Below are 12,511 nucleotides of genomic sequence, written 5' to 3'. Positions count from 1 at the left end.
AGGAACTCAGTGGGGATGTGGCAAACAACACTAGAGGCCATCTTCAAGTCCATAGCATAGGTTGCCATGAAATGCAGGATCTGCCAAGGAAATTCTCTGTCCCCACTGCTGTCCTTCTAAGTTTACATGCAAATGGGTGGCCATCAATAGGTCTCCTGTGGTATTGGTGCCAAGAGGTCTGTGATAAACTTGAACCTCAACCCTTTCTTAATTACGCTGCAATAGGCCTAGACTGATGGGGGCTTCCCATACTGTTTCTTCTTCACTCACCTCTTTTCACTCTATATGTGTTTATACACACATTACATTTAATCATTAGTTATTCTTAAACTCTAGCTCTCTTCCACAGTGGGTATTTTGTCCTGCCTCCCTCTGCTCTCTTCTTTCCCCTCATCTCTATCCAGTCGCGGCAGATGGCTGCCCTTCCTTGAGCCAGGTTCTGCTGGAAGTTTCTTCCTCGTTAAATAAGAGTTTTTCTTTCCCACTGTCGCCAAGTACTTGCTCACAGAGGGTCGTTTGATTGTTGGGGCTCTATTATTTTATGGTCCTTACCTTCCAGTGCCTTGAGGTGACTGCTTAAAATAAAATTGGATTGTGAGAAGACCCGAGAAGATGGAGGTGTCACGGGAGGCACAAATTAGCAAATTCGTTCACCTTCACTAAAGGTTCAGTGCATCTTGTGACTGACTTGCCAAGATGGAAGGATCAAAACACTTGCTGTAGGGTGGTCAAACATCCATCCATCCATCAGTGTAGGTTATTGAGGCAGCAGTTTAAGCATGCAAAAAAACCTCACTCTGCCCAACCACCTCCTCCAGCTCTTCTGATGGGACATCAAAGCAATCCCAAGCCAGCTGAAAGACATCTCTCTGTGTCTAACATTTGAGTCCAAAATCTCCCATAGATGTTCAACTGGGTTAAACATCTGAATCACATCATTTTCATGCTCATCAAACCATCCGGTGAATCAATGTTCCACTCATGAACATCTGCATTCGTTGTGTGTCTCCACTGATTTACTCAGGATTTTCCTTTAATGTGTCTCCAGACTCTCTGTCACCAAACTCACATTGTTGCATTGTTACATAAACAATACCCTAGATCTCTGCTGATGAAACAAGAGCTGCTTTTGTGTCACCTCCTAATTTAACCACTAGGTGACAGATTCACCCCATTAGTTTGCCAGAGCCTGCTTCGACCGTAAGGCCCTTACAATGTGTCGTTTATACTGTAACACAGGGAATATTTACAACAGCGGATAAACAGCAGAGTCAATTTCCACATATGAATGTAATCGCCATCTGGTGGTCACTCTTATTAAATGTAACTTGAATACTTGAAACATCCCCTTACCCACATTATTCCTAAACCACAAGGAATAAATAAATAAAAGTGACAGCTTTACTATACAGCAATGCCCTACACATTTGTTTAGCACACTCAAGAAAACTGTACCAAATAAATGTTTCATTATGAGTCAGTGACAGGGACAGGGGAAAAAAGCTGCAAAGCTTTTGTTCATCACCTCATCGGAGCTGTTAATGTTGTGAACTCATTAAAGCGCTTTGGGTGAAATTACCATAATGATGAATATGCATGTGGAACTGTTGTCTGCTTGATAGATGTGACAACTCGGTATCTATCACAAGGCTGAGTGACACACGGACACACGTACAGAATAGCAAGTCGGCTTACACGCTGACACGAAGCACCCACACATAAACACACACAGACACACACACAGTTCGTACAAACGTATACATCCAAACACGGAGGCAGTTCATTCTTGCTGTTGTGAGCAGAAGCTATCATCATTATCTTCATCATCATCATTTTCTGCAACACAATCCCCTGCCACATCACTTCAGGTCTTGCAGCTGTCTGACATTCAACCATATGGTGCGCGCGTGTGTGTGTGTGTGTGTGTATCAGCGTATGTGAGCATAAATGAGGGAATGTTTGGGAGCTGCAGTGACATAACTGGATGGATATGTGTGCGGAGAAATGTGGGGGTGGAGGAGAAAGACGGAGAAGCTTCCCTGATAAAAACAGAGGACAGAGTTCATTCATGGTCAAAAGATCAAGTGCTTGTGATTTAAAGTGTCACTGCAATTTTTGCGGCCACCTGGAGGAAGAAGGTATAACAATCACATACCAATCAGCCACAACATTAAAACCCCTGAAAGGTCAAGTGAAATTCATTGATCCACTTGTTACAAAACACCATGCTGCTGGGAAACCTCGAGCCCCGAGATCTGTTGTTGCACGCCAAGCACACCCTCAGTCTGATAGGATGCAAAATCCCAGGACTATACACTACAGGACATATAAAGATAAGATAACAGTAACAGACAGATATATTGTATTATAAAGTGCATGTAGCATGAAAGATTTCCTGTCCTTGTGGTATGCATCTGGTATAGAAGGTGATCCACTGCCTGTCCAGTGAATGGTGTGGACGGTGGTCACATGATGTGCAACAATTTGTTCAAGCTTCAAAGGTGTCCAGTTTGGAGCCAGTCACAGTCACAGAGCCAGTTTTCTCTGATACTGCAATAAAGTACACTGCACTCATCACAACTCACTGATGAAAAAAAAAACTCCATCGTTTTCCTGCACACACAGAAGGATCTCAGCTTCCTTTGGGAGTAGAACCTGTTCACCCCCTTTTTGTGCACAGCTTCTCTGTTTGTATTCCCGTTCAGCCTGCTGTCAATGTAGATGCCCGGGTACTTTGCGCTCCTCTGTCACATCAAAATCCCGTCCCAGGACAGACAGGAGTCGTGCTGCCGTCGTCTTCCTTCTGAAGTCGATCACCACCTCTCTAGTCTCATTGACATTCAAAAGAAAATACTTCTTCCCACCCCGCTCCACAGAATAATCCAGCAGTGCTCTGTACTCCTCCTCCTCCTGCCCATCATGTAAGCATTCAACTGAATCGTCAGAGTATTTCTGTAGGTGGTGTGACCCAGAGTTAGACAGAAGGTCTGAAATAAATAAAGTTATTAACTGAACATGTCAGCTAGCAACCTGTGGATGTGTTCTTTAAAGATCACAAATCCCCAATTATTTATTTATTTTTCTTGTTTTCTACTCTTCGTGTCTTCATTTGGCAAATTACAGTCTTGTGATGTTTTCAGAATACCTCCAGGCTACTTTCTCCCGATGATGAAGCAAATCTTACATAACGATAATAATCATCCCAATGTTGTCTAAATGACAACATTATTTGTGATGATAAGAAATAAAAGTAGGGAAAATAATCACATGCGCCATTACATAAGAGTGTTTACTCGCTAGTTGAATAAGCCCATGATTGACTGTCCAGCAAAATGACATTTTATCGCCACATTAATGAGATGTCTCACTGGTAAAAGCGATCAGTGCCATAAAGCAAGCACCAGTCATAACAAAGAGACGCACCACATCAAGCAAATTCTACTGACACAACCACAAGCATTTGGAGAAACAACCGGCACACTCAAGTGTTCACAGCCACTATTACTCATGAGATGATGACTTCATGCTAAGGCCACCAGAGGCCCTTTCCACACACCCACTCCTAATCCCGAAATACCTGCCCAGCAGCTTTAATTAACTGCTGTAGCACCCTGCCAAGCCAGACCCAGCCAGACCCCCCCACCTCCCTCTGCTCAGCACTTCTCAGCATCCTCGCCAGTGCATCCATTCCAAACAGAGCTGAAGCTTTATGGTCACAGTGAGCCAGAAAATCAGAGGAGAAAATAAACTCTAAATCACACATTCAGATGTAGCAGTGTAGGTTGAAGGTTTCTTGTACAGCCAGATCTAACACTGAAACATTCTGTCCTCCATTTTTCTCATGCCACCTGTGGTTACGCTGTGCTTTTTAAAGCTATCTGTTCTTGAGATCCACCTCCATTTATCCCCTTTAACAATATCTAAAAAACAAACTGAGTGGGAAGGCTGCTGAAAGCAAAAAAAAAAAGGCAGCACGATGAGAAAGGTAAATTGATGCCATAACTGATGCGCCTTCCTTTTTCTGAGTAAATACTGTGCGTTTCTCTGTGAGTAATAAATGCTTCATGGTTCTCTTTTCACGATTTAACACATGCAGCTGTTTCAACAAGCTGATTAATTTAAAGCTGCGCTACTGAGTATGTGTAGTAACAATTTCTGTAATGTGTGCAACTATATCTAATGCGGTAGGAGTCAGAAATAGCACTAAATTCATAAAGACTTACCACCTGATATGACAGACAGATATAATAACTGGAGCTTGCTGGAGAATAAAAACATCAATAGGAGAGTTTGGACTTGGATTCATCAGGTGGACACACATGACTTCAGTGTTACAGATGCTGCACGTCTACTCAGCAGGCAGTTTGGTGGTGCAGTGGTTAGCATTGGTGGGTGCTGGGTTCAGAGCTAGTGTCACCTAAAAGAAAATGTGTTCTTCAAATCAATATTTGTTCATAAGAAAACAAACTAGCCTATGCTAAGTATGCAAAACCAAAAGGCAAACACTGTTATTGGCATTGTTTGAACACAGATCTGCATTAGCAGCTAAAGAGACTTTCTGAGGCTTAAAGGAGTGGGAATATTTGACATAATAAGAGCAACAGCAAAGCTTTGGTGTGTGCAGAGTGGCAGGAAACATACAAGCTGGAGCAAAGCGCCTGTATGCCTTCACCAACCAGAAGAGTTGCAAGCTTTTGGATATGTAAAAGCCTATCATTATTAGTATAGACATTAAGAGAGAGGTGTGACGTGCAAATGATCCTGAAATTGCAAATAATCCACTGCAGCAAAAATAGTTCAACATCAGAGGAAAAAAGGCTAAGTCAGCAATGTCTGGAAGTGTATTGTTGTTGGTTTTATATCCTAGTGACCACTGAATGATTCAAAATAACTGCCCAAACATGTCTGCAGGAGTATCTCTCGATGGCAGCCAACGGATGAAAAATCAAGTCAAATGAACTCCCTAAAACTGCAGTTCCACTAACGACCACTTGAGGCTGGCTCCAAAAGCGAGACAATTTCCAAGACTCCCATGAACCACTTCAATTTAAAATGAATGTTAACATCACGGTGCAAAAAAACATTCTGGCCTCTCTAGATGAAATGCAGGGGAACTGCTCCCAGAATTCTGAAATCCCTCTACCAGAGGTAGAACCAAGGACAAGAGTGTTTTTCTCATCATTTAAGGTCTTTAACAGATGAAAAGGAGTCATGTATAATATGATTTTACTGCAGAAGTGGTTAAATTGACGGATACTATGATATAAATATTATCTTATGATATAAATTTAATTTAAAGGAAAAACTGCAAATTAATGCCAAGCCAAGTGGAAGATGCTACACCTGGACTCATGTAATTTCATAATAAAATGTCTGATTCATCCCAAATTGGCTGTGACAGTAGGTATAGGGCTCTGTCTGAAAAAGAAACAGAATGTGAATTTTCAGGTGGAAATTTAAACTAAGGGAATACGTGATACATGGATTCATTCAGGCTTTGTTGGGATTACCCCAGAAGCACCAATTTGGGTTTGCTAGAAAGGTCTGATGAATCGAGCAATATGTGTGTACACATAGCAGAGCACACTTAGGATAAAAAGCAAGGAAATTTATGCTTGGTCAAATTTTTCTTTGTTGTAACAATATATCAATGGAAAGCCTGTTTATTTCCTTTAAATGTAAGGAGAACGCATTAGTGGGTTGAGCAGCAGAGCTGAGTATGTGGGCTGTCTCACAGAGCTGCCAGGATGCCTGCCATGACTGCCCTTCACCATCAGGCCCATTCACTCGCGTGTCGGCAGCATGTACAGTGAAACCTGAACATGTAAGGGAACATTATGTTCAACGATGAGTCCAGATTCTGCCTACAGGAGTTGGTTCGTAGGGTTAAAGTATGGAGAGGATATGGCGAATGCTATGCTGACTGCTGCACTGACAGGGTAGCAGCTTCTGGTGGAGGCAGTGTGATGGTGTGGGGCGGCATCTCCCTCACTGGAAAAACAACTTGTCATCATTGGAGGAAATCTCAATGCATGGAGATGAGATTCTGCTACCAGTGGCAATCCCACATCTCCACAGTCTGGGACCAAACTCTGTCCTCGAAATGACACTGCTCGCTCCCACAGACCAGGGGTTATTAGAGATGAATGACCTGCCTGCAGTCCTGACCTTAAACCATTATCAGACCAATATGCATCTAAGAGGAAGTATTTTTATTTATTAGTTTTTTATTTATCACTAATCACCGGATATGTGGGTCTGTGTGTTGCACCCACACCTCGTGCTAGCTCGTAGTGTTAGCTCATATCTTATTACTCCATCTTTTCACCCAAGCAGGGTAAGCTCTGACTCTATAAAACATGAAAGGGGAAGAAATGCTAATAGTTAAGCTTCAGACTGCAGAGTCACCGCAGCTCCACCCACCTTTTACACTATAAAAGGTGTTTCCCTTCTAGAAGGACTTTGGTATGACTTCTTATGGGCAAAACTTGACCTTTGGCCACCATAGTTAAATAGTTAGACAAGTCAAGTAAAACATTTGTAGATACAATAAAATTCTCTCCTTGCTTCTTGAAATACACTGTTGTGTGAAGTGAAAAGATTGTGAGCAGAGCAGTGGACTAACTTTAGGCTTACTTCATTTAATTCAGGTTTAATGTAAGTATGAATATAAATGACAATATTGCAGTTTCATGACTTCTAACAGATTTTGTCTTCTTTCTTCCTCAGGAGGACAGCAATTCAAAACTCCAAAAGTGCTACTAAATTGACTTGACTTTGTCTGGTCTAAAGCAACCATGTTTGCATGACTCAATCTTGTATTTGTCAGCCTCAATAACAATTCTTGATAAAAGCAAAGGAAGAAAAAAAAGCTTGTCGGAAGCACGGTGAAATGTTTTTGTTGATGAATCACTGCATCAGTAACTTGTCTCACAGATCAAGCTTTAATCTTGAAGCCCCCCGCCCTTCAATCGCATCGCATGTTCTTGCATTTGAATGCAGTATGTATGTTTGACAATTAATCACACTTGCTTTCTGCTCGCGCTATCGTCACAGAAGCTGGAGCCGCTCCTGGTGAGCATATGCTAAATTCAGATCCACATACAAGGGCACAAAAGATTGGTGGAGCCTCACATCTTAACATCAGCGTCTGAGCTTGATGTGTACCTTTTTCCTTACGAAAAAATACATATCCATCTTTTTGTGTGTTTTTTGTTTAACCGAAGCCCCCAAATCCTATCACAGCATGTCCACATCCTGGCCAACCACCAGCTTGCCTCTTCCCACGCCCCCTACCCCATGTGGAGCTGGAAATCAAAAACATAACAACTAAATGTCTCCTCAGGACAATCAGCGTTATTTCTGGTGAGGAAATGTTCTGAGCGCATTCGTGTGCACGTGTGGCGGGGGCGGCCGGTGTGATTGAGAGGCAGCAGAGGAGTACTGTGTGCACTTATATGTGTATAGGTGTATGTGTCTACGTGCCCTTATGTGCGTGCTTGAATAGGGTCCAACTCCAAAGCACTTGTTCTACTGCAGGGTGTTGTGATGTCATCCTCCCACCTCTCCGCTGTGTTTTCGCACCAGTGTGAGTCACTTCGCTCCAGTTCTCTTTGTGGGGAAATGTATTTGTGCATACAGTGCCAAGCGGGAGGTATTTTGAACTTGCATTTTGTCAGTGTGTTTTCATGCATATCTTAGAAGAGTTTTCTGTACAACAAAACCCCCGGGACTGCAAGGATCATGGTGCTGACAACCCACCAGCTTCTTTACCATATGCACAGACAGAGACTAATTTATAAGTAGTACATTTCTCATACTGGCAATACAGTTTTCATCAAGCATGAATAATAACAGCCCAGCACCCCATGGGCTCGGCCTGTCGGTAGGTTTAAGATTGCGTTAAGAGCAGAGCCAGTTCTAGCTTTTCAGGGGCCCTTGCAAGATTCGGTTTGGGGGCCCCTATTTTGTAAAAGTATAAAGGGAGAGGAGGAGTTCAAACCCTTTAAGATGATCAAAAGAAAACCGTCTAGATTTGTGAATCTAAACTTCAATGATCTTTGGCTCACCCAAACAATTTAAACCCACAGAAAATAATAATAAAAGGTAACAAAAACAATGTTGGTCTATATTTCCTCAAAAAATTATTACAGATTTCAACACAAAAAATGAATGTGCAATCAACAACAGCACAAAAGAAAAAAACCCACTGCCACAGCCTGAGGGGCACTGGGCCCACTCACTTCAGTAATGTTAGTTTCAATTATCAGAATAAGTATGTTTATTCAGTTATCATAGGGAGAGTCTGACCAGTAAAAACTGGCCATTTCACACTGACCAATGCCTGCTAAATATGAGTACGCACGTCAGGGCTCAGACACCGTTCAGTAGAGGATGACACATTGACACGATGTTTAACTTGTTTGGAGTTTTGGTTGCACTGAACTTGCCTGACTTCTCTGTTTATGTGATATGTGCACAGTCTCAGTTGGAAATAAACCCATTCATCATGGGAACTGTTAACAAATAGGTCACCTGTAATTAATGGATGTGTTTTTCTTGTAGTTTCTGGCTGCACAGAATGAGTGTATGGGGTTAGAGTGAAGATGAAGTCACTTAATGGATCAAATAGACCTTTTTCTATTTACAATAGCAAAACCTGCAGAACAATAGACAACAGTAAGCACTGAAAATATCTTCTTTAATTCTACTTTAGAGCTCAGTGTTTTAGTGAATGCATAACCTATATCGGGCTTCACAATCCACAACAAAAATAGTTTCTTAATCAATGCAGTTTGTAAAATCTATAAAAAATATGAACAGCTTCAGCTCTTTGCAAGCACCTACACAGACAGCTAAGCAAGAACCCAGAGTGATGGTAAACCTGAGTGAATGCTGACCCCAGCCCTGCAGCCAGACCCTGAACTTCAACAGGTAACAAACTGATGAGCAGTCAGGCTGCAGCCTCCGTTTCTGCCTCCTTGTGCTGGTTTTCATCTTTGATTTTTTTGTTATCAGCTTTGTGCTCACACCTAAATCCTAAGAGAAAGCTCATATGTGTGTCCTCATTATGATAGTGTTGGTGTGTGGGACTGTAGCCTATAGGTTTATATTGTGAAATGCTAATTACAAGACAATGCATTTAAGGTCATTTTACAGAAAAATGCCAAAGTAATGAAACAAGTAGTATAACAAATTACTTTCTCCTGGAAGTAATAAAGTAATGTACTGCATTACTTTTAAGAAAGCTGTTCTGTTTAATAAATTACTTTTTTGAATAATGACTCTTATAATGCCTCTCATCAATTCCTATCCCTACTGATGAATTGGACACAAGCCATAGTTTCTTTGTCTTCTTTGTAGCTTAGTTTTGTTTATATCCTACATTTAATTGTTAATCACAGAAGTGCCTCACTAAACACTTGAAGGGGCTTAGCTGGCTACAAATAAAGACAGGAAATTTTAATTATCCCCAAATATGGAAGGCTGAACAAGCCGCTTGGGGTCTCCCTCGTGGCTTCAACTTGTTCCTGTCATGTATATACTACAACAATACTGAATGCTCATATTAAACATGGTTAAACTTGTAAATAGCGAGGTCAGTGAAAGTCAGTGTGTAATCCCTTGGAGGCAAATGCTTACACTTCAGACCGCTCAACAGTTTCAGACGGTCTTTTTTTTTTTTTAGTTTTGCTTGCTGTGAATGAAAGTGAATGTTCTAAATAAATCTGGTTTCAGTCCAAGAATAAACACAAGGACCTTGAAGTTAGCATACTAGCTCCCTTTAAGAACTGTGGAAGACAGAAAAACAAGAGATTTTAAGATTTTTAAATTCTGTTGCTGTTGCTTACTTCAAGACTAAAAGCAAGAATAAATTTGAAAGTTAATAATTAAGCAAAACACTTTCCTTATTTTAAGGCATATTTAATAAATTCTGCCTCTGGCACATAAATGGAGCTACACGCGTAAAATATACACAAGATAAATAATAATGAATTCTTGCTTAGTCTTGTCTCTGTTATGTTTGTTTTAGAAAGTGACACCTAACGTGATAGAAGGACTTTTGAAGTGTTTGCAATAAAGTTGCTTGCACAGTGCTTCTAGTATACGTTCTGCTTCTAACTAATTACTACTGAACTAAATGCTGCAGGCTACAGACTCCAACAGATGTATTGGTAAGACTTTAACATCCGTAAATTTAAGATTTACTATAATTTTCCCAAACTTAGTTATCATGTTGAAGTTCGTAGTGTTAGTATGACGACTTTAAAAAACTGGCAAACTTTGAATGACAGTACAAGAAAAGACAAATCCAAGGATAATTGTTGAGACGTGATAAACAACATCAGCATTTCTGTGTTATAGTAAAGAAATTGTTCTTTCAGTGATAGGATCATTGTACCAAATTCAGTTGTTGATTAACGTCCTGTTTGGTAGTTTTACTTTAGAACTTTTGGTTTTAAATATGTTGTGAGGTTTTTGTTTTGGGGGTGTCTTTAACTCATCGTTAACAAGAGAACGTTTCAGGTACATACAAGAAACTTGGTAGAGAATCAGAAACAAATGTGAGATTGTTTTCCCTTATAAATCATAAAGTTTTTAATGTACAGTTTTCTATGTACAACATTTTATGTACTGTTCACAGACCCTACATGTAAATGGAGAAAGAATTTGAAGGAGAAAAGGAAGACAACTTTCTGTGTTGCTCCTACTGGCCGAGGTGAAGCCATGACAGTAAAATATTTCACTCATCTGTAAATACACAAACATCTGCTGGAAGAATTTAGACAGCCAGTCCCAGAGGACACAGTTTTAGTATTAACTGGACACTGTATAATAAATATTTGGGATATATTCTTGATTGGTCATAAAATTTGGCTCAACTTCTTCTAGTATCACCATTCAGTCAATAAGCTTGGCGTCACTGATGCTAACAAGCAAGCGTTACCACAATAATAATAATCTAATCTTAAATGTTCAATACTATTACATTGCACAACACCAGTCAATGTAAAAAAAAAAAGGAAAATTAAAAATAATGAAAAAGTTCATTTTCGTTCCTTATTTCAAAGAGATAAACTGTATTTGTTACATGCAAAGAGAAATATTTCAAGCCGCTGTTTGTTTTGGTGTTTGCTTGTTATTGTTTATAACTCATGAAAATCAGAAATCCTGCATCTCAGTTTATTAGAATATTTCAGATTGAACTATTTAAAACTTTATGAATACCATGTATCTCTTGGTCTAGTTTAGTAAACTTAACCACAGTCACAGTGCTGACTGTCACTGAGATTCACATCAAGGACAGTTAGCACATATAATGACTCATGAAAAATGTGACTGTTGGCACAGAGCTGAAAGTAACCAGAAGAGAAGGAAAGGGTGCATAAGCAACAGGGATGACTGCAGCCTTGGGACTATGGTCAAGGAAAGTCCAACCTGGGAGAGCTTCACAGCGAGTGGACTGAGGCAGTCCTGTTATTAAGACACTCCTTGATAGCATCAGATATGTCTTACTCCTAAGGTTGAAAGACACATTGAAATTGATTATCTTAAGAACAAGGCATACATGTGCTCAAAATGTGCACATATGTTAAAGCAGAGGGGGGGGGGGTGAAGTGTTTTACTCTCTTTCAAAGTAGCGATTGGAGAGAATATCATCAATAACCCCTCCCCTCCTGTCTTTCTGAAACGGCTGCCACTCAGCCGAGTAAATGGCCCTAGCAGTTTATACAATGACATTATTCAACAAAGCGCTAATTGCACACACACTCCAATCAAGAAACACTGGTTTCCACTTATGTAAAACAAGCGCATCAAATTCTGCCTATTTTCAGAGCGCACTGTCTGCATTACGCCCCTTAGTAAAGGGGACAAAGGAGCCAGTGTGTGTGAAAAGAACTTGTCGCTTTCCTCGTGTCAATCTCAGTTAGTGTAGGAGCACCATTTGAGTGGAACTTCGTGAATGGGCCCCATTCTTTTCATTCCTCCGCTTCCAGGGGTAACGGGGTAAGGAATTCCACCCCTGTCCTTTTCTGGGTTCACTCTTCACTAGTTGACATCTTAATATGACTCAGACATGTAATAATTGCCTGCTGCAGTCTTAACATCAGATATGATAATGTGTAGCGATGCAAAGAGCATGCTGTAATAAAGACTGAGCTCCAAAAAGCACCACTTATCTGATCTGTGACTTACTCCACTCTATTCCTTTGTACTAAATGTAAGTTCTGGTTATTAAATAAGAGTGGGAAAATAACTTTTATATTCATTTTTTCTAAGCATAAAATAAGATAAAAACAAGTGATTATCAGTGTAACTCCATAGGATGAAGGTTCCTGGTCTAAATCTGTTGGTGCTTTAAGTGTATAGAATAAAGCACTGCATGATTGTATGGTTGAAATGCAAATTGTACTGTAACATGCTTCAAGTAGTCAGCAAGAGTACAGAACAAATGCGAAGTTAAGTACTACTGTGCTACTTTTTACTACAAAAAGCACTATATTTATTA

Source organism: Oreochromis aureus, linkage group 15 (assembly GCF_013358895.1).
Source record: "Oreochromis aureus strain Israel breed Guangdong linkage group 15, ZZ_aureus, whole genome shotgun sequence".
Classification (NCBI taxonomy): Eukaryota; Metazoa; Chordata; class Actinopteri; order Cichliformes; family Cichlidae; genus Oreochromis; species Oreochromis aureus.
The sequence above is the reverse complement of the archived record's forward strand: the minus strand, read 5'-3'. Positions refer to the sequence as shown.